This window comes from Macrobrachium rosenbergii, chromosome 26 (assembly GCF_040412425.1).
Source record: "Macrobrachium rosenbergii isolate ZJJX-2024 chromosome 26, ASM4041242v1, whole genome shotgun sequence".
In the NCBI taxonomy this organism is placed as follows: Eukaryota; Metazoa; Arthropoda; class Malacostraca; order Decapoda; family Palaemonidae; genus Macrobrachium; species Macrobrachium rosenbergii.
Genome location: NC_089766.1, coordinates 9,093,862 through 9,118,507, shown reverse-complemented (window position 1 = coordinate 9,118,507; position 24,646 = coordinate 9,093,862). Strand labels below are relative to the sequence as shown.

Below are 24,646 nucleotides of genomic sequence, written 5' to 3'. Positions count from 1 at the left end.
CTCTCTCTCTCTCTCTCTCTCTCTCTCTCTCTCTTCTCAGATTTTCCTTGTAATTCTTTTTATGCTTGTTTGTGTTCATACACATTTGTTTACATATGATTTATGTGTTTAAATTTTGGGTTAATTTTTCCTTCTACTTTTTGATTTTTATTTTACAATTTTGTTCCTTTTTTATCATTCTCCCTCTTTTCAGATAATTTATTTCTCATCATGAATTTGTATATTGTTTTATAATCAAGAAATAAAATAAATTTGAAACGTTAGAAATATATCTTTAACGATCTCTGAAAATTGTATCGCAAGCCACATTTATTAATGCATAGGTTTATACCATTACCGAGATTTTTTCATCATTACAGAATTAAAGAATTATAAATTCATTAGAAACTAATGTAATGTTGCATATATGTTGAAGTCCAGCCACCTTCGTGCGGGCGTAGTTACATTTTCCACGCACCTACGCGCGCAAGCTCGCGCAAGCACGCGTATTTTCTTATGCACAAAGTAGAAGATGTATTTGTGAATTAATATAATTTGTATTATCTTCGTTCTGGAGGAGTCTTCACAAGTTTATGGGAAGCCACTCTTTGATAATGTAGCAATACATTCATGAAAATATAAATAATTTTTTTTTAAAACAAATTATTGAAAAATTTCTATTTTTAAAAAATTTTGTTTTAAAAAAATTTTATTTTAGAAAATATTATGAAAAAATATTTTGAATAGATAAATTCATTTCGCCACTTTATTTTTTTAAATTTAAATTTTTAAAAAATAAAATTTAAGTTAATTTTTTTAAATGCTATGTTAGGTAGATGGCATTCATTTATTTTATGAGAAACTGAAGGTTTTATAACATTGATAAACCATTTCGTATTCATTTTTATTGGCAGTTTGTAAAGTCGGTATTATTATTATTATTATTATTATTATTATTATTATTATTATTATTATTATTACTATTATTATTATTATTATTATTATTATTATTATTATTATTATTATTATTATTATTATTTAGGTAGTAGACACCTTTCAAGCATTTAGTATTGCATTAATTTCATTTACTTTATATAGAGTTTCCTCAAACTTTCTGATATAGTATTATTATTATTATTATTATTATTATTATTATTATTATTATTATTATTATTATTGAGTTAATCAGGTATTATCAGAGAGAGGTAATAATAATAGGAATAGCAGTGACAATATTCCAATGCGTATAACAGTATATATTCCTCCGTTTGCGAAACATTGTTATAGCATTACATTATTAATTCATCTTGGTCGCTCCTTCTGGGAAGATTTTTTCTTTTCAGCTTATTTTCCAAAAACTACCACGTCAAAAATTACGAATACGAAAGAGCGATCTGGGTACTTTATTATTGTTTATTTTATTGTAAACCGCTGTGAATTTTGCGCTCCCACACATAGCAACTTTTTAATGGTATCGAGTTTACTTAGCTTTTGACTTTAATGTGACAAATAGTTGATAATATCAATAAGATTCCAATGTGGCCAAAGTTTGCTGTGACTTTTTAGTGGCGAATTTAAAAGATAAACTTCATTTTTGCGTTGTATTGGATTTTGAATGAAAAAAACATTGTTACGATTCGCAGCTACCGTTGTGGGGAAGGTTTCTTTGGCGGCATTTTAAAAACTTTATGAATTATATTTTTTTTATTAAGATAGTTTTAAGCCGTTTGTATTGTATCGGTGTTACTGTTATGGCGCTTGACATGATTATATAAATCTTGTTTTCATAGTTTTTCGTGAGAAGTTTTGAGACTTTGTCATTAAGCATTTGATTTGAAGTTAGAAACACGTAAATCGTTCTTTGTACTTTATATTTCTTTAAGTAAGTTTTGGAGACGGTTTACTTGTCAGTAAGAATAAAATTTGAAGTTAGAAACGCGTAAGTTGTTCTAAGTACGTTCAGACGTCCGTATGAATGGCTTAGAGGCGGTTTCCTTGTCATTAAGAATAGAAGTTGAAGTTGAAAATGGGTTTTGTTCTTTAGGTGTTACATATATCCGTAAGTGTATTTCGCAGTTGAGAATAAAATTTGAGGGTAGAAACGCTTAGATTATTCTATGTATATTATATACTGTATGTTCGTATATATATTTATTGTATTATTGTAGTGTGTAGAAAGTGAGATGTATTGAAACGTGGCAGTCTATCACCGTAGAGTTTATGCGAACACTCGCTCCTTCCTCGGGAACTGTTGGGCCAGCGGTGGTGGTCAGCCAAGACATTATTACGTACCGAGAGGGGTTAGAGACGCTCATGAGAACCTGTATAACATTATTGATTTACATTAAACATACACAACGCTGTGCTCCTTACATGCTCTCTCTCTCTCTCTCTCTCTCTCTCTCTCTCTCTCTCTCTCTCTCTCTCTCTCTCAGTACCTCCTGTTGTCGCCCTCCACCTTTCCTAGAGGCTTCCTTCATCGCATACACACGCACTCAAACACCTCTTGTTACGTAATTCCTGGTGGGGGAGGCCTACGCCCTCATTCTGTCGGGGTAATGAGTTTACCTTTTGTGAAGGGCCCACTTAAAATTTTAGGTCACTTTAAGGATAAGGAATCGGTTGAAAACTAATTTTTAGGTCCAGTTTTTTTTAGGATAAGATTTAGTACCCATCGAAATTCTTCAGTTGCTTCGTTTCTTTATGTGAACAGTTGAAAGATTTTTTTAAAACCTGTATGAAAGTAATTTTTAGAATTGTTGCATTTATCAACTTGAACCATTGAATTCATTTAATTACTGTATGTTTTTATATATTGGAAAGCTTGAATTTTTCTAGAATTTAAGAAAAAATCCACTAATTGTTAGGTGTTGCGCACAAATTCATTCCTTGAATATGTATAGATTTTTATGCCGGGTAGAAAACTATATTAAAAAACTAAGGGGAATCATTTCAAATTATGGTTTGTTTTCCATGAATTTTAAACATTTTTATCATCAGTTACAAGCAAGTTCGTTTGAAGAAAATAAATTATATAAATAAGTTAGATACGGCATTTTATGGAAAGAGTATAACACACTCGCTCAAGAGTATTATGAAAAATTAAAAAATATTTTGTTTGTCAGTTTTATGGTTTTTAGCACTTAAATTTCAACATTATATGATTCGTGTTTATTTTGCAACATGGACGATGTCCTGTTTTAATTCATTTTAGAGTTAATTTCGACTTTAAGAGCATTTCCAGCCGTAGGGCAGTTTCTTAATTATTTATATATGATTTTGATGGTTTTTGTGTGAGTAGTAATTTTAAAGCTAAGAGTTTTCATAAGGAGGTTATGTGTTCTTAACGTTCGCCGGTTCTAGATAAGATGGTAGATTTTTCCTGTTATAAATTTTCTTTGAAAGGAGCATCTCGTCCAAAATCTTTGGCATCTCGGAGACATTTATTTTAAGTAATGAATTATATCTTTAATTATGTACCGTGTTGATTGAACGAGACGTTCCCTGATTTTTATTTTTTTTTTAATTTCAATTTATTTATTTTGTTGATTAAAATAGTTAAGCGCTTGTTCATTGCATACATTAGTTATTACAACGCATGTGAACGTGTGAAAGGCCAGTATCGGAATATTATGAACATAATAAAATAGCAGGAGACACTTGCAATGTTATTTTAATTTGGATTTCTGTCATTTTTTTTCACTTGCATTTATAAAACATGTTTATCTAGACTGAAGTAGCTTACAAATGACGTCATTCTTAATTGTGTAAAGCAATATACTTTTTTGAATGACAGCCACAGTTGCCATACTCAAACCAGCACAGAAGTTCGACGTGATTGGTGCTAGGATTTAAGGATGGGGCGTCTGCCTAATCATTTATTAACTGCCCTCTGGCGGTTATAATTGGTAATATTGGCATGTGTCAAGGTGTCACCTCAGGTTTGGCAGAGAAGAAGAAAAATCATTCTTGTCTGTATACGTATGTATGTGTTGAATGGAGGTTTTATTTTGATGTGTTCGAGTGTTTGTTTATGTATGAGATTTTTGGCTGTCATGATTTCTTATGTATGTATATGATTATATGTACTAGTTCAGTATTTCTCTCTCTCTCTCTCTCTCTCTCTCTCTCTATATATATATATATATATATATATATATATATATATATATATATATATATATATATATATTATATATATATATATATATATATATATGTGTGTGTGTGTGTGTATGTATGTATGTGTATATATATACACATATTACATGAATGTTAATGCAGAGTGTACACACATATACACACCTATCTATCTATCTATCTATATCTACACGTATGATACATAAAACATGCATACATAATACTCACATATATATATATATATATATATATATATATATATATATATATATATATATATATATATATATATATATATATATATATATATACAGTATAAATATATATATAATTTATATGTATATATATATAGTGTGTGTATGATGTATGTGTGTTTTATGTAACATATGTGTAGATATAGATAGATAGACAGGTGTGTATGTGTACGTACATTTTGCATTAATATTCACGTAATGTATCATGTATACGTAAGAGTACTGGAAAGCTAGTTATATTTTTAACGCCAAAAATGTGCGCAATTATTCAAACAAAAAACGAAACTCACTATCTAAGTCATCTTAAAAAAAAAAGGCCAGGTGTACCTGAGTGTGCGTGCCCTCTCTCTCTCTCTCTCTCTCTCTCTCTCTCTCTCTCTCTCTCTCTCTCTCTCTCTCTCTCTCTCTCCAGACCCGTCTCATGCCACGAGCCTCGCGTGACGCCAAGTTATGGTTTAATCAGGGAGCTCAAACTATTAGACTGTAAAGCACTTATATAAGCATCTTCGCCTATTAAGAGTCTTGTTTTACTTTGTGACCTGATTAACCTCTTCTTCTTCTTCTTCTTCTTCTTCTTCTTCTTCTTCTTCTTCTTCTTCTTCTTCTTCTTCTTCTTCTTCTTTGTTACATCATGACTTGCTTATTTTTATATATATATATTTAAGTAGGAATGTATATTCCTGTTCAATTTCAACCTTTCTTATAAATCTGACGTAATATATTTCAAATATTAAAAGTTTATCTGTCATATCTTTATTTTTCTGATACAGTCAGGTTTTTAATTATGCCGTGTATATAGCGGTAATGTATTTTATAATTATTATCGCGAAACGTGTTTCATTATTTATTTACTTTATATTTTTATTTGAAAATATCTTTATAAGCTTTCATTAGTCATCTTCCATATTTCAACTATTATATATAAATATATATATATATATATATATATATATATATATATATATATATATATATATATATTTTTTTTTTTTTTCTTTCTTTTTTTTACTAGTACAATACATATTTTTTTCTTTAATTGCCCTGGATGTTGTATGATTTCAAAGCCTCTTTGTTATGTGAAAATAATTCCCGTTATTATGCCCCGTTATGAGAAAGTAAATCTGCGCCGTAGCTGATGACGCAACATTTAGCATGTGCTAAATTTGCCGGAGGTAAACCACACATTACGGGAAGCACGCTCGGATTTAAGGCGTTACAGAACGTAATGCATTACGCATGCATGCAAGCAGGCATTACTTGCGTAATTGCCTCGCGTAATTCCAGAGTAATTTGAGAGTTCGGGTAACTCCCCATCGACGATTGGAACGCGTCATTTCCACGGTAATCAAGTGCATTGTGCCAGCGTTGCTTTTCATACGCTTTCAATCTTTTTTTTTGCTTTTTAATCTGAATCCAATTCATGCAGTGGATTTTTTTTTATTGCCACCGATTGCCTGCGTGATTGGATTGCCGTCGGGTTTATTAAGAGTCTTTGGAAACTCTAATAGAAGTAGCTCATGTTGAACCAGAATTGCGGGAAACTTGGGTTTGTTCATTGTTCCATCGCACGTGTGACTTTCATATTCCGGGGCCGTTATTATTATCATTAAGTGGCGTTCCTTTTAAAAGTGTTCCGGCCAATATTTGATAAGCGTCTAGAAGGCATTCCCTGCTGCTTTCATGAATCAGTTCTCGGGCAGACGTCGACTGGATTCCACAAAAGCCATATTTAAAACCCTAGGCTGAAAGCGCTCCGTGAGTCACGACGGCGAAATGGCGCAAAGTCCCGCTTTATAGCCACAATCGGGCGAGAAAATAAGTCTCCATAGCCAAACGCCGGCTGTGAAACGTTTTTGCGCGAACGGAGACCCGAATTTAAGAATTATTTCTCCATTGTTCATAAGTAAAGAGGAACATTTTATCCCACATCGATCTCGGATATATGTGTATTGTATAGCCGTTCATTTGTTACTGTAATTACTGAGCGACAGGGAGGAGAAATGACGGGGGGGGTTAGGGGTCGTAGGGAAGGGTGGAGGGGTATCTAGGTGTTATGCGTTATGGGGCTTTATTGGTTACACATAATTCTTTCGCTGGTTTTTCTTCAGTTTTAACATAATGTGATGCTTTGAGGGGTCCTTGATGGCTTATCAATATGTTGTTCCTTGAAGTTAACGGCTGGCGGTTTTAGTCTCTCTCTCTCTCTCTCTCTCTCTCTCTCTCTCTCTCTCTCTCTCTCTCTCTCTCTCTCTCTCTCTCTCTCTCTCTCTCTCTCTCTCTCTCTCATATACAGGCATATTATATATATATATATATATATATATATATATATATATATATATATATATATATATATATATATATATATATAAACACACATATATATAATTATATATATTTATTTATATATGTTTATATATATACAGATATTTTAAATTATATTATACAGTACATATGTATTTATATATCTATACACATGAATGTGTGTACCCACATATACATGCACGCATACTTTCAGGTGTGTACCTTAAATTTTTTTCAGGTGAACCCCGCTCTCTCTCTCTCTCTCTCTCTCTCTCTCTCTCTCTCTCTCTCTCTCTCTCTCTCTCTCTCTCTCTCTCTCTCTCTCTCTCTTCCGTGTTGAGGCGACACATTATATATCCCGCGTAACTCACATATCAACAAAATGTCCAAATTACTGCTCAACGATTTCCTTTGTCGTTACTCACGAATTGACGGGTTTAATACGAAGAATGTGCTAATTCTAGATATTAGTTTTGGAAAATACTTTGGTGGGACGCCCCCTCCACCCCCCTCCCGTTTTAAAAGAAGGGTAGGTGGGGTGGGTGGTGGGGGTGGGGGGCTTCAGTCACTCATTTTAAAATGGCTCCTTCACTTATCGATGGGTCATATTCATGCTTGCCTTATTTCCGGCGAGGAAATAGACTCTAATTTTTAATTATGCTGTCTGGAATTGTTCTTTATTGCGTGTTGTTCATTCTCTCTCTCTCTCTCTCTCTCTCTCTCTCTCTCTCTCTCTCTCTCTCTCTCTCTCTCTCTCTCTCGCAGTTTCAATTTTTTAAGTTTTGTTTTGACTTTCTTTTAGATTCTTAATTTTTTTAGGTGTTGTATATATTTTCAATTTTCTTCCACGATTATCTGTTTTAGTTACCAAATGCATAATTGTTTTATTATGTATCAATATATCAATATATATATATATATATATATATATATATATATATATATATATATATATATATATATATATATATATATATATATATATAAAATTCCAGCCTTGTGAGTTTCATTGGAAACGGCTCCTTCGAGTAATAGGCATCTAATTTTTTAAGATCATTTATATTCAAATATGAAAATCTGTTACGATGATAACTCAAGATTTTATCTATTTAGATATATGAAAATACATTTATATTCGAATATGAAAATCCTTTGCGATAACAACTCAAGATTTTATCGATTAAAATATATGAAGATACATTATTTAATATGTAAAAATAGCATACCTCCTTCGTCAGTGTGTGCAATATTTTGTTCGTACATCTGTCCAATACGATGAATAATTTTACTTGTAAGTTTTTTATTGTTTTTTTAACTGTGACAATCTTAATGAATGAATAAAGCAGTTAATTCAAACGCCTCTGAATAATTTTACGTTTATCTTTTTACCATTTTTTGTAAGTTTTGAATCTCTGAATGGATAAATAAAATTTTGAATTCCCACTGTGAATAAATAAATAAAGGGGTCTATTTTATACGGCTGACTTTCCTTTATTTGAATAAAATATTTCATGCAAACGCCTCGGAATGAATAAATTATGGTCTTTATTTCACACTCTTTAATTTTTTTTTTTTTTTTTTTTTGCCAGCTGGCGTTCTTGTTCATTTGGCGCAGTTCGATTTTTGTATCGAAAATCACCCCAAATCTGACCCTCTGACCCGAAGTGAGTTATAACTTTTGCATGTCGCATTCAATCTGATGTCTTGAAGCCTTCGATAATAGATGATATTAATGAGCCCGATAAATGATGGTATTGGTATTGAGAGAACATTTCATTAGCGATGTTTGTGATAATTAGTGGCGTTGGCTGTGACGTGTTCCTGTTTGTGTAGCCACATGTTTGTGTATCTATATAGTATATATGTATATATATATATATATATATATATATATATATATATATATATATATATATATACATATATATAATATATATATATGTTATGTATGTATATATGTATATTATATCCATAACTCTGTTGCTTATGGGGATGACCGCTGCCGCCTGACACGTCGGTGCCCAAGCTGTTATTTATGAGTTGATGATCAGATAACTATGCTCAAGTAATTATGTTTTAATGAGTATCCGAAATGGATAAAATATGGATTTTAATAAGCCTGATTAATATCTCCTGTAATCGTATAGGCACAACGAGATTAATTAGGCCTAGGACCTAATAATTGGCATTGACTGTTTTCGATATACTTATTATTGCGGAGGTAATGACACTTAGCGTCATGAAATCGATTATTACGGGTATTTCCGGCGTCATTATTTGCGTATTAAGTGTTATTAATTGTTTATCGAATTTGTGTCACCTGCGCATTCTTATGGGGCGAACTTTCAGACTATTATAGTTACGCAGTGTCCATGAAATAAAATTGGTCATAACAGAATGTAATGGACATCTAATTTTTTTTTAGATAAATTACGTTCTCATATGAAAACCTTTTAAGGTAATATTCCACCTTTTATGATATATCAAGATGTATTATTAAATACATATATATAATATATATATATATATATATATATATATATATATATATATATATATATATATATATTATTTAATATATATAGATGAGGGATATCTCAGAGGAATAAGGTTTGGATTAAAAATTTGGGGTAGGGCCGTGGCCCAGTGTCTGTAAGAATAGCCAAGCCTTTGAAATAATCAGTTATTTGATTACCATCCTTAATAAAACAGCTAATTGTGATGTCAGTAACAAATTAATTATTCATGTAACAGAGCTATCATTATGTACGACAGAATCACTCGACAGTATAACTTAGATATTCCCACTGATAAGTAAGTAGGATATATCTCGTAACCTTGAGGTAGAACTGGCTATCTTTCTTCAAAAGAAAATATAACATTTTATAGCCACGAGGTAAAACTGGCTATCTTTTTTCAGAAAAAATAAAACATTTTATAGCCATGAGGTAAAACTGGCTATATTTTTAAGAAAAAAATAAAACATCTCATAGCAATGAGGTAAAACTGGCCAACTTTTTTTAAGAATAAAATAAAACATTTTAAAGCCATGAGGTAAAACTGGCTATCTTTTTAAGAAAAAGAAATATTTTAAAGCCATGAGGTAAAACTGGCTATCGTTTTTAAGAAAAAAAATATTTTAAAGCCATGAGGTAAAACTGGCTATCTTTTTTAAGAAGAAAAAAACATTTTAAAGCTATGAGGGTAAAACTGGCTATCTTTTTCAGGAAAAAATAAAATATTTTTTAGCCATAAAACTGGTTATCTTTGGTAAGAAAATAAGACAAATTCTCACGAGGTTAAACTGGTTATCTTTTTTAAGAAAACACTACACATCTTACATCCATGAGGTAAGACTGGATATATTTTAATGAAAATCACTTATTTTGGAGGAAACTGACTGTCATATACTGTAGTACAGAAATCTCATAATCTGACGAAGATGCTAATTTTTTAGAAATTAAATGGACCCTTTTGTGTAACATTATGAGATAATTTCATTAACTATTTTCCTGAATATTATGATTACCGTTACAGTACTTATAACACTTTAACCCATGTGAAGCAGAAGTCCCTCCGTCCAGTAACTCCGTATTTGACACCTTGACCTTCACGCGAAGCAGAATTCCCTTCGCCAAGCAAAGTAACAATTCAACAGTTCTCAACAACCAGACGGTTGTTAGTTATAATTCTACAACCACCCGCATCAAAACTCCTCATTTAATACCTTAGCCTTCACGCGAAGCAGAATTCCCTTCGTCAAGTAACGTAACAATTCAACAGTTCTCCTCAATAACCGCACAGGTTGTTAGTTATAACCCTACAACCACCTGCATCAAAATTCCTTATTCGCTAAACGTAACCAATTTCTCGAATAACGCTCGCGGCATCAATTGTACAGTTCAACTACATTCGTGCAAACACTCCAAGGTTATTACGGCACAACCCTCAAACCGAGCAGCCATTACGGTTATGAATTACAGGACGACACTGGTGAATAACGCGGCACTGCCTTGCGTAAGAGTGGTGGCTTTTCACGAATAACAGAGCGAGTTGTATTGAATAACGTTTACGATCTTCCGTAATCCATTCATCGCCGTTATGGCTTCTGATTATGGGAAGGAGATTACAGGGAGTATAGAGGACGGTGGGAAGGTCGGGAATGTGGAATGGAAGGATCGGAGGCGATAACGAGAATGAAGAGATGGAAGAGGAGAAGAAGACGAGCGACAAGAATCGAATGGTCAAGGAAGGAGAGAGAGAGAGAGAGAGAGAGAGAGAGAGAGAGAGAGAGATGGAGGTGAAAGTAAAATAACAGGAATTACAGAATAAGAATGGAACATGGAAAGGGATAAAAGGGAAAGGTAAGCAAAGATTTGAATGCTGAAGGTGGATGAACAGAAAGAGAGAGAGAGAGAGAGAGAATCAGAAGGACTTCTGAAAGAGAAGAGGGGTAAGAAAAATAAAGAAGGGTTGTTGAATGCGATATAAGAAGAATAAAAAGATGAAAAGGAGAAAGAGAGAGAGAGAAATGTAAAGATTCAGAGGGACTTCTGAAAGAGGAGAGGAATAAGAAAAATGAAGGAGGGTTGTTGAGTGTGATATAAGAAGAAGAAAAGAGAGAGAGAGAGAGAGAGAGAGAGAGAGAGAGACAGTCACAGTCGGCAGCGCACTTGAGGCATAGTAGAAAGCAGGCCAAGGCATACAGGAAGGCATTTTAGCTGTGGCTTTGATGTCGCATAATTACATAACGCGGAGCGAGTGGCTCCCCGCTCCGAACGTCACGTTAATCCAAAATGTTAGATAAATCGATGTAATCGCCCTTCGGAAAGGTGCAAAACTCCGAACTCTGATTTATGGACAAAATGGCGCCCCTGGCCCTGGGCCGCGGAGGAAGCCCGCCTGGCGCGCGCGCGCGCTCAGAGTCCTTCTTTGGCTCGTGGTGCAGAATATCCTGATGGGGAGGTAGTTTACAGTTTTACATTTTTTCGGGGCATATTACTGTTTTTTTTATGAGAACATTTTACACTTTCAAATTTATTCTGGGAATAGTTTACAATTTTTTCTGAGAATGTTTTATACTTACTTTTTTTCAAGGAATGTTTTACACTTTTTCATTACTTTTTTTTCAGGGAATGTTTTACACTTTTTCATTTTTAAGAATCATTTTTGTAAATGAAAAAAAAATATATATATATACTATACATACTGTACATACATACATACACACACACACACACATATATATATATATATATATATATATATATATATATATATATATATATATATATATATATATATATATAGAGAGAGAGAGAGAGAGAGAGAGAGAGAGAGAGAGAGAGAGAGAGATAAATAGATAGATAGATAGATAGAAAGATAGACAGATACACGATTTGAGAAATGCTGAAATTCTCTGAAGATTTGCTGCAACATAAATTCGGGAATATTCGTACTTACATACTTATGAATAACACCCCTCCACCAGCCCCCTCCCCTGCTGCCCCCCCCCCCTCCAACAGACACAAACACAAAGCTCCTTCAACGGCGTATTGGGTAAAGGTAAAAGATGACAAGGACACGTAATGCTGATAAAGGAGGGGTTATATGTCAGGAATGAGGAAGCCCCGAGGTGGTGCATACACACATAAGGGCCTCTATTACGAAGAAGTAGGAGGAAGAGGGAGGGAGGAGGAGGAGGAGGAGGAGGATGGATGGAGAAACCAGGCATTACCTGTAGTAAAAGGTGATATATTCTCCAACAACACGCCACGGGAGCTCCAACAATAACAACAACATCGGTAATAACTGAATGACCATGATTTCGAAAAGGTGCGTTGACCAAATCTGCCATCAGCTGAATAATGGATTTATGGCATCTGTTGAATATTGCATCCGGGGCTGATTGGGAGGACCTAACCCACCCACCCCCCTCTTCTCCCCCTACCCATGCCCCACCCACCCACTAATTTTTTTTCCAGGTAGGGACAGATTCAGTGAAAGGAGCTGTAGACCAACGCATCTTGAGGTTAGGTCAGGTGGTATGAGAATTCATGAGGTCCTTCTGTTGATCTTTATTATTGTAATTCTTGACAATTATTAGTTTGAGTGGAAGTTAGTGTTTCTGCTAGTTCTTCTTCTCTTTTACCGTTTTATTGAGGTGGTCTTCTTGGTAATAGGATGTACAATTAAATAAATTGTAAATTAGTGGCTAATGGATTGATATAAAATCTTAACATAAAAGAATAAAGAATACTGTAGCATTATTAGAAACTAGACGAAACCATTAGATAAATAGCTAAATAAAAATTGGTAAATAATCTTTAAATGCAAACTTTGTGTATAAGAAAGAGAGAGAGAGAGAGAGAGAGAGAAAGAGAGAGAGAGAGAGAGAGAGAGAGAGAGAGAGAGAAATGATGATATTGTTGGTGTTGGTTAATGTCTTATTGCCGAGAACAAATAAATAACGGTAAATAACATGGATATGCAAACATTGTGTATGAGAGAGAGAGAGAGAGAGAGAGAGAGAGAGAGAGAGAGAGAAGAAGGGAGTCAGATCATGAAGATGTTGTTGGTGTTGGTTAAAGTCATATTGCCGAGGAACAATCCAAAAATAAGAACTCTCAGAGGTCCCTGTAAACTTGGCGCTCGGTTTTATTCTTATTTGTGTTTTTTCCCCTGTTTTTTTTGCGTATTGTTCGGCGGGAGTTTGTTTGAACTTAAAGATACTCTGATATTTGAATAATACATTATTCCGCCGTCGTTTGCTTTTTTTCTTTCTCATGACGATCTCAGGTGCTTGCTTGCTTGCTGTTGCGTACACATCCTGGATGGAGGGAGAATGTACGCCTCTCGAGTTGTCATAACGTATGTATATTGTATGCAAGGTGCTCGTTGGAATGTGCGCGCGTATTATTCTCCCAGCTTGTATTATGCGTATATGCGTAACAGGTTATATGAAGGCCTCCGAATGCCTTCGTGCGTATCTGATGGGTATGAAGGGCGTATTGTAAGTGGGAGTGAGGTCTGCTCTATCTTCGTCGTGAATAATTCCTTGGTTTATTGTTGTCTTTTGAGATTCTCGGTTATTCGCAGGCTTTTTCTCCCACCTTCTTTTGTTACTTTTGTTATTATTTTTCGTGCTTTTCATAGTTCCGTATTTCCTCACTTCGTTTTCTGTTTTACATCTGCTTGATTTTTTTTATATGTTTACATATTTTTCACAGTTTCTGTATTTCCTCGCTTCATTGTCTCTTTTACATTCGCTTGATTTTTTTATATATTTGCTTATTTTTCATCGTTTCTCTGTTTGCTTCGGATTTCCTCTTATCTCAAAATCTTGATCCTTCAGATCTGTTGTTTTCCATTGTTTATTTGTTTTGCTTGAGATACTGCTTCTATGATCATTGGGAAAGCACAAGCACTCTTGTTTTGAATTTGGCTCATGATCATATTTCCCAGTATATCAAACTGTCACCCAACTCGGAAGTGATATTTGGCTTTGTAAGTGCTAAAAATTTTTTTTTTTCTGGTGCTGTTATATCAAGTATTCCTTTTGAGGCGTTCAGGAATAGAAGGGCCTCTTGCCACAATAAAAATGTTTGAGTTATAAGCCATCAAAGTTTTGGAAATTCATCCTGCTCTAATTTCTTTATTTTTCAAGATACAAAGTTGAATTTTGTATGAGACGAAGGATTTGCGATCAGGAATAGAGTAGTGTGCATAAAAAATTATAGTTCAACCCCATCCCCTTTTTTTTGGGGGAAAGGGGGATTATTTTAAAGCTGATCAGGCGAAAAACGCCATTTTCAAAAGTTGGGACCAGAGGCCCTTTTGATGCTGAACGCCTGATTTTGCGTGTGCACGTAACAGCAAGAATATTTGATCGTGCCTTGATATCGAAGTCATGTTTATTTTGCTCTGATTTGTAACCTTCAGAGTCTGTTAATTATAATTATCATCATTTGTCGGTGGATAAGTTACTTATCTTTAGGTAAATTCAATGACCTGTATGAATGTCTAGTTTTGCGTCATGTTCCCAGCTTTGTTGGTCAGTGGGAGGTTTTCAGTCTCTCTCTCTCTCTCTCTCTCTCTCTCTCTCTCTCTCTCTCTCTCTCTCTCTCTCTCTCTCTCTCTCTCTCTCTCTCTCAAAACTAAATTATTTTCTTTTCTTTCATCGTTCCTTAAGCTTCTGTTCCATTTTGAAAAGCACACCTTCTCGTCTTTTCGTCTCTCTTCCAGCTACCATCTCTCTCTCTCTCTCTCTCTCTCTCTCTCTCTCTCTCTCTCTCTCTCTCTCTCTCTCTCTCTCTCTCGTCGACAGCTCTTTGGTTCAATTATTTTTCCTTATTTCATCGTTCCTTAAGCACTTCCTCCCTTTTTGAAAAGCACACCTTTTCCTCTCTCTCTCTCTCTCTCTCTTTCTCTCTCTCTCTCTCTCTCTCTCTCTCTCTCTCTCTCTCTCTCTGTGCATGTGTCCCCCTTCTGCTGGCTGTCCTTCTCCCCCCCGTCACCCCACCCCACCTCTTTCTCTCCCTAGGCCAGAGCGGGTCCTGTCATCTTGATTGACATAATTGTGAGATGCTCCGGCCTAATGGGCGTAAGCCTCGCTCTTTCCGGCGTGAATTTTCGCGACATTTTGATAGATTTCTGTGTTTTATATTCCCATTAATAGTGATTTAGCTCAGCTTTTCTCTCTCTTTCTCTCTCTCTCTCTCTCTCTCTCTCTCTCTCTCTCTCTCTCTCTCGTCGGAGTGTCTGTAAGAATAATTTTTTTCTTTTTGTTCCCAGGGGTCATATAGACTGACCCTGAATAACTTGGATGTAAAAGGTGTTGAACAACTTAGATGGAAAAAATGTTGAACAACTTAGATGTAAAAAGTGTTGAACAACTTAGATGGAAAAAGTGTTGAACAACTTAGATGGAAAAAGTGTTGAACAATTTAGATTTAAAAATGTTGAACAACTTAGATGTAAAAAGTGTTCCAAAGTGTTTCTCCTTGTAGACCTGTTAACTTTGATATAGAAATGTTCCTTCTGATAGCCTACTGCGCATTTGTACTTGAGAGTAATAGTAAGGCTTTAAAGATGCACACCTGTGCATTATTGAAACACATGCGTATAAGAACGTTCATAAATTCAAACATAAAGACTCGTATATTTTGCGTATGAAAATGTTATATTATATTAATCCCAAAACTTCTTTATATTATGCGAATCTTGTTTGATGTAATTCTTTGCTGTGTCCTTAGAGAACGACTTAGAGAGAGAGAGAGAGAGAGAGAGAGAGAGAGAGAGAGAGAGAGAGAGAGAGAGAGAGAGGAGACTGTCAGAACAAAAAATATATGCCTCGATATCCATCGATAACTCGGCTACCCAAATCATAATTAACGTACGATTTGTGTCTGTTTGCGACAGATTTATGCATCTTACCTCCCCGTCCTCCCCTCCCCTCCCCCTTTCCCCCCTCCCCTTCCCAACAATTACCCTCCAAAGTATGTATCACTTACGAGCTCTTCTTAAACAGACCAAGGGAAATATAGGTTGTAATGGGGAATAATAGGGTTACGTAGCAGGGTTTTAGGTGGCGTCCCACAAGGGGCGCTTTTTTTTCCTCTCTTCTCTGGAAATCAGATCCCCAAGAGGGAGAGAAAGAGACAGAAAGCTGATTTGCATACGGCCTCGTAATTACACCCGTAAGATTATTAAGGCAGATATGTAGAGGAAAAGTGATCGATTTTGTCTTATAGGTTCCTGTTGCCCGTCGCCAGGTCCCATATTTTATTGGCGAGTTTTATTCCTGTCTTAGAGTTCAGTAGTGTTTTGAGTAGGAGCTCAGACGGGTAATTGGATGTTTATAGGTTTTATTTGATTTTCGTTTGCTGGGGAAAGACAATCGGGTTGTGGAGTATTTGGGTTGGTAATCTAGAAAATGAGGAAGCATTTGTATGAGTGTCTGAAGGTTAGGTGCTAAGAAGGAATCCATGGTGTTTTGTTATTATTATTATTATTATTATTATTATTATTATTATTATTATTATTATTATTATTATTATTATTATTATTATTATTATTATTATTATGCTGCAGCCCAAGTTGGAAAATAAGACCGGTACAAGCTCAAGGGCCCCAAATAGGAAAAGTTGCCCAACACAGAAAAAGAAATGGTTATGTAAAGATGAAAACATGAATGTAAAGTAACAAAGAAAATGAAATTAAGAAATAACAACGAATAAGATATATAACAAAGTTAAATAAATACGAAAAACAGACAAACTATAAAGTACTCCAGAGACTCGTGTCACTGTGCTCAGCGAAAAGCATTTTGACCGAGTTTTGACTTCTGAAGTTCCGACGGTTCGACTGGAGGGGTTAGGACGATCATTTGACAATTTGGCCACAGCAGAAATGAAACTTCTGGAAAATCATGTGCTATTGAATTAAACAGGAGAAAGGGTAAGACTTCGATTTAACTGCACATATGTTATTATGTGTCTTTGAAGATCCGAATACAAAGGATGAATTATTCAGAATTTCTTGAAGCTAGCATGCTTAGCCAATCGAACGCCAGTGTTAGAGATTAATACAGAATTCAGACCTCGATCAGAGAAATTTAATAAAACTGGTGTTTTTTTTTTTTTTCCAACAATTCAAGACGCGAGTCAGCTGTTGACGACCAAACCACGGAACAATATTCAAAACACAGACCAGAATGAAAGGGTAAAAATATTTCCTCACGATAGGCAGGTCTCCAAAAATCTTGCAAGACTCAAAATCCCGATTTTTGGCGCTATTGAAGAGGCAGACCAGATATGTTATTCGAACAAGTAAAAAATGGGCAGAAGTGTCTTTGGCGCAATCGAGTTTTCTGTACAGCGTATAATTAAGGCCATCGAAAATAGATCTATCTTGCGGTGGTCTCGGTATATTGCTGTATGAGCCGCGACCCATGAAACTTTAACCACGGTCCGGTGGTGGCCTGTCTTTTATCGTTGCCTGAACCCTGATTATGGCTAACTTTAACCTTAAATAAAATAAAAACTACTGTGGATAGAAGGCTGCAATTTGGTAGGTTTGATGATTGGAGGGTGGATGATCCACATACCAAGTTGCAGCTCCAACCTCACTAGTTTTTAAGATTTGAGGGCGGACAGTAAAAGTGCAGACAGAAAAAGTGCAGACAGAAAAAAGTGCGGACAGAAAAAATGCTGACAAAAAAAAAATTCGGACGGACAGACAAAGCCGGCACAATAGTTTTCTTTTACAGAAAACCAAAAAGGAATTTACAATCAAGAATGACACATCTGATTTGAAATGCATCTAATTATAAGAATATTGTCAGTTAATTATGGTTCAACTTCATCTCCCATAATTTATGCCTTTGCTGTAATTTTACTAAATCTCTGTCAAGGGATTCAGCAAACACAGGTCTTGACTCAGGAGATGGGATCGATGGCAAGAGAGTAGCATCATCTGCACAAGCGGTGAACTTGTTTTCAAGGCCAAACGTAATTATTTTACGTATGTGATATAAAAGTAATGTGCTTTAACTCCCACACCTAGTTCGTTTTCCTCCTTTCCTCCTAACTCCTTTTTACCTCAGCCTCTACTTTTTCCTCCTCTTTCCTGACTCCTTTTATAACAGCCTCTACCTTGATGACTTCCTCCTCCTCCTCCTCCTCCTCCTCCTCCTCCTCTTCCCTCTCCTCCTCCTCCTCGTCCTCCTCCTCCTCATCAGCTTCCTCATTTCCCTCCCAAGAGCTGAAATCATGTAACATGAGCCTGTAGCCACAGAGAGAGAGAGAGAGAGAGAGAGAGAGAGAGAGAGAGAGAGAGAGAGATTTCTCCTCTGGCGTCTTTCCTTTCGCTCTTAAACCAACTAACTGGCTTTTTCGGCCTTAATGCCCAAACGACGCTATCTGATTACAATTATCATACAGCAATTAGGCAGTTTGGAACCCATCTAATTGTTCTCTGCATCTCAAAAATGCGGTTAATAAAGACGAGGGTAACTGCACCGCGTATCGGAAACCCATAAGTGAGGGGCCGCCTTCTTGTCTGGGGTTCGGGGGGTCGGGGTTGGTGGCCTAGCTGGGAGAAGCCCTCCCCGAGCAGCGCCGCCCTCTCTCTCTCTCTCTCTCTCTCTCTCTGTGGAAGCGTAAACCTCCTCTCTCTGTTCGACAGGCCCTTGGGTGTTGTAGAATTGAATGTTGTAAGGATTTTTTTTTATTCTTTTCCAGCTGGTTGTGATCGTCTTCTGAAGGCTAATTAATTGATGAAGATGAGAGCGTGTAAAGTGGGTTTTTAGGGTTCATGTTGGCCTTGGGGATTGGGTAAATCTGGATTACTTTATTAACTGACGGCCAAATACCTTTGCTCGGAACTGTGATGTAGGAGGACCAGCCAAAGCAAGTGTTTATATAGAGTGACGGAGTTGCTTTTGCTTTCTGGTGACATCAAATCTGATTTCCCTCCTGGGAAATAGAGGAAATAGAGCCTAGTTTAAGCAAGAGAACTCATTCCCTTTATATATGTGATTGTATATGTTGATAGATATTGTGGAAATTGCCAAATACGGCTTAACAACCCCGTGTGTATGGGAGGACTCGATACGTCGCAGATATTGAAAACTGGATAGCTATCACACGAACGGCTGCTTCCTTCTCACAACCCTTTATCCTGAAGTACTTCCTCCTTCTAAACTTTTGTCTTTTCGCTCTCTCCTTCCATTCCCCTTCCCCCTCCCATCCCCACCCCCTTGTCCTCACATACCCCCTACCCCTCTAACACCCTCTGCGTGTCTCGTAGCAGTAAGCAGATGCCAGGCTCTGTACCTTGGCCAATATTATGCGTGGTCGCCGTAAGTTTCCTCCGCGGAACTAATGCATTTTTGCTGTTGGTTACGTTTTTAATAATGCACCCGAATATTCGCAATAAGTCCGCCAGTAATTGTCTACCGTCCTCTGCCCCGTGTACGAAGTGAGCGCAGACACGCTTCGCTGTTGGCTGGATTGAATAAATAGATACGTCAGTATGATCGCGAAGAAATATGAGTGTGAGGAGATATGAATTATTAGGAAGATCTGTGTTAGGAGGTATGTGTAATCGGGTGATAGATACGTACGTATGATCGTGAAGAAATTTTAAGAAATATGTGTGTGAGGAGATATGAATTATTAGGAAGATCTGTGTTAGGAGGTATGTAATCGTGATAATAAGTATGATCGTGGAGAAATTTGAAGAAATATGTGTGTGAGGAGATATGAATTATTAGGAAGATCTGTGTTAGGAGGTATGTGTAATCGGGTGATAGATACGTACGTATGATCGTGGAGAAATTTGAAGAAATATGTGTGTGAGGAGATATGAATTATTAGGAAGATCTGTGTTAGGAGGTATGTGTAATCGGGTGATAGATACGTACGTATGATCGTGGAGAAATTTGAAGAAATATGTGCGTGAGGAGATATGAATTATTAGGAAGATGTGGGTTAGGAGGTATGTAGAATAAGTTGATAGATACGTACGAATGATCGTGAAGAAATTTGAAGAAATATGTGTGTGTGAGGATATATGAATTATTAGGAAGATCTGTATTAGGACGTATGTACAGTATAATCAGGTGATAGATACATACGTATGGTCATGAAGAAATATGTGTGTGAGGAGATATGAATTATTAGGAAGATCTGTAGTAGGACGTATGTATAATCAACTGATAAATACATACGTATGATCGCTAAGAAATATGTGTGTGTGAGGAGATATGAATTTATTAGGATCGGAAATATGTATATGAATATGCATACACGGTCAAAGTAAGATTTACGTGAATGCATAAATAAATGTATTAGGACGTTTGTATAATGAAGTGGATGTATTCGTATGTATGCAAAGAATATATGCTCGGAAATATGTATATGAATATGCATACACGGTCAAAGTAAGATTTACGTGAATGCATATGTGATGAGGAAAATGTATGTAGATGAATTTGTATGATCAAGAATAGTTATATAGAAAAATGTATTTATGATCTGGAGATGCAAGTGATTAGGTATACTTGCTCCCGCAGGTACGTTTATTTTTAGACACTTATGCACATATTTGTCGATGTTTTTGTGTGTATGTTTTTGGATATACGTATGGGTATGTATGGGCATGTATACCCAGAGATAATGGTTGTATATGTATATACATACATAGATTGTAATTTTTCATAATTTATTCGTAATAAGTGTGAAGTTATTCGTTATATTAACGAATGACAATCACTTATAAGAGAAATATTCTTGCATTTAGTTTAATACTCAGATATTTAGAAAATGCAGGAACAAATAGCAGAGGAGTGGATGAGAGTGTTTGATAATAGAATGATATTGAAAAACAGAGGCGTAAGGTGCCCTATGAATGATATGGGATATTTTGAAAAGACATTTTTATGTAAATGTTGACAATATGCCTGAAAAATTCCTCGAAAATTCCCTAAAATCGTGAGCGAAAAAAAAAACAAGTAAAAAATGCGCCGAAGTTTCTTCGGCGCAACCGAGTTTTCTGTATAGCCGCTACATCGTATAATCAAGGCCACCGAAAATAGATCTATCTTCCGGTGGTCTCGGTGTAGTGCTGTATGAGCCGAGGCCCATGAAACTTTAACCACGGCCCGGTGGTGGCCTATCCTATATCGTTGCTAGCATCACGATTATGGCTAACTTTAACCTAAAATAAAATAAAAGCTGCTGACGCTAGAGGGCTGCAATTTGGTATATTTGATGATTGGAGGGTGGATGATCAACATATCAATTTGCAGCCCTCTAGCCTCAGTAGGTTTCAAGATCTGAGGGCGGACAGAATAAATCGCGGACGGACAGACAAAGCCGGCACAATAGTTGTCTTTTATAGACAACTAAAAAAAAAAAATGCCGAAAAGACACGAGAATTTCGAAAAGGCCCCCCAAAGAAAATGGATGGAGAAATATTGAAGACGAGAAAGAAATAGAAATGAGATATAAAAAGGCGGGGAGATGGGGTGGGTAGGGGGAAGAATTACCGAGGTGTCTGACAATGAGTGAGAGATGGCGAGAAATTGCCTGGATAATCGGAACGTGAAATTTCACCCGACGAATAATAGCCGTATTTGGCGTAATGATGGCGAATTTTCGCCAAATGATGGCGAATATCGCCAGGTATCGGCCGTGTCATTTCCCCCCCTCTATATATATTTCTTTTTTTTATTCCGTAGCGAGGTTGATGACCTCCTTCTTGAGCACAATTAAGACCGAAATCGTCTTCAATCGTCGTCATCTTTGTTCTGTTGTAGCTTCAGTCGAAGTAGAATTGGAATTTGAATAAGTCGTTTTATTAGTTTTCTGAAGAGAAAATTATTGTGCCGGCTTTGTCTCTCCGTCCGCACTTTTTTCTGTCCGCCCTCAGGTCTTAAAAACTGCTCAGGCTAGAGGGCTGCAAATTGGTATGTTGATCATCCACCCTCCAAGCATCAAACATACCAAATTGCAGCCCTTTAGACTCAGTAGTTTTTATTTATTTATGATTAAAGTTAGCCATAGTCGTGCGTCTGGCAACGATATAGGATAGGTCACCACTGGGCCATGGTTAAAGTTTCATGGGCCGCGGTTCAGACTTATACCGAGACCACCGAAAGATAGATCTATTTTCGGTGGCCTTAATTATATGCTGTAGAGGCTGTACAAAAAACTCAGTTGCGCCGAAGTTTTAATTGTTGAGTTTATTCTTAAAATTGCTATCTTGATTTGTCAGTCATGTTCTTTAGATTTTGATCAATTTTATTTGCTATTTTATATAGATATACTATTTTTAGTGGGTTCGTTTTGTATTTTAAAGTGTACCTTTCAGGTTAGAGTTTTATGGAACTTGAAATTTGATACTTGTACTGAAAAAATACAAATCTTTAATCATGGCTCTTAACGTATATATATATATATATATATATATATATATATATATATATATATATATATATATATATATATATATATATATATATATATATATATATATTATATATATATATATATATATATATATATATATATATATATATATATATATATATATATATATACATATATACACAGATGTATATACACACTCATCACACATGTACATCTGTGTGTACAGATGTGCTCACATATACTCTCTCTCTCTCTCTCTCTCTCTCTCTCTCTCTCTCTCTCTCTCTCTCTCTCTCTCTCTCTCTCTCTCAATGCAGGAGGCAGATATGGCGTGTTCATTTCCCCCGTTTAGCTAACCACAGTACTAATTGGCGACTTGCGACTTAATATTTCTCCCTCCCTTCCCCTCCTCTCCTTTCTCTCTTTTTTCCATTTTTCTTTATTTTCTTTTTTGTGTATTTTTAGAGGTTCTTGGCGTCAGGTTTCGTGGTAAATGACTCCGCCCACAGAGTTTGTTCTCTGCGGCGTAATTCGGTTTTCTGATGCTATTAAGGGCAGTGTTTATTCAGCCAGTTTTGGTATTGTTACTGGCATCATCATTACTAATGTATTTTTTTAGTTCATTTTTCTCAGTACTGCTAATATTTCTGTCAATATTGCAAAGTTTTTTTTTTTCATTTATGGTCATATTAATAATTTCTTTTTTAATTTTATGATAATATTGCTAAAATTTTTTTTTATTTCCATGATGATAATATTGCTGGTAATTTTGTTTTTATTTCATTTAATTTTTTTATCAGTTTTTATTGCTTTTTATAGACTTTTTTATATTTTATTGGTTTTTTTCTTGATTATTATTAGACTGGTGATTTATTCATTCGTAATTTTTATTTATCAAAGCTAAATAACATTTACCACATTCCACTTATATCATAGAAATTTATAGCACTTAACAAGCATTCACCATTAAAATTCTATTTTCATTGTATCATAATTTCATTATTTAGAAGGTATTCAGTAGCTCTTAACATTTTAAATAATAGAGTTTGATAAATAGTTTGTCAGTCGTAGTGTACTTTTTTCTGTTAACTATTGTAGTTTTAGTCCAGTATTCTGTAACACTGGAATTTCAGTATTCTAACATTTAAATATCAATATGCTAACATATCGTGTGTTTGACTTAAGTATTCTATATTTGGTAATGACATAATAAATCTGAAGTTAGCATTCTAAGATAATTCAGTGTTAGAATTCATACAAGTTACAGTTTTAGTGTTGTAGCACATTTTGATTTAAGAATTTTGACATAATTCAGTATTAATATTCCATTAAAGAACTATAGTTTTCTATTATATTTCATTCAATATTAGTATTCTAACAAACAGCTATAGTTTCCTAACATATTTCAACTATAGTATTTTGACAGTCAGATTTTAGTCTTATGACATATTTTGATTTGTGTGGTCAAGTAAAAAGTTTTGAAAGTTGGCTGCTTAAATTTTGTGTTTTCCATGATTATCAAAGCCTTGCTGAATAAATTTTTTTATAACATTAGTTATGTGTATACATTATTTTGAATAACATATCTTTATTCATTTTAGCTTTAGGTATATGTAGACATTAAGCTTTTAATATTTTTAACATAGTCTCTAATTATTATACATATTTTTTGCTCACCTTATTATATACTATGTGTGATTATATATGTATATATATATATATATATACATACATACACATATTTGCGTATGTGTTAACATACATCATATGTGTGTATGGTGTGATACCATTAATGAAACAATATTCTTTCCTCAGTGATACATTTGTATATATTATTTATATGCAGAGTTCTTACTACACATACACACACGTGTCTGTGTTTATATACATACATAAATACATACATATATATATACATACAAATATATATACATACATACAAATATATATATACATACGTACATCTATATATATACACACATGCATACATACATTTATATATATATATATATATATATATATATATATATATAT

General features: G+C 35.0%; 1 protein-coding gene across 14 annotated transcripts in view; it reads left to right on the top strand.

Annotated features, from left to right (window-relative positions):
- Positions 1 to 24,646, top strand: part of LOC136853015 (one cut domain family member 3-like) — a 544,859-nt gene that overhangs the window by 325,690 nt on the left and 194,523 nt on the right. The gene's annotated exons all lie outside the window — the stretch shown is intronic.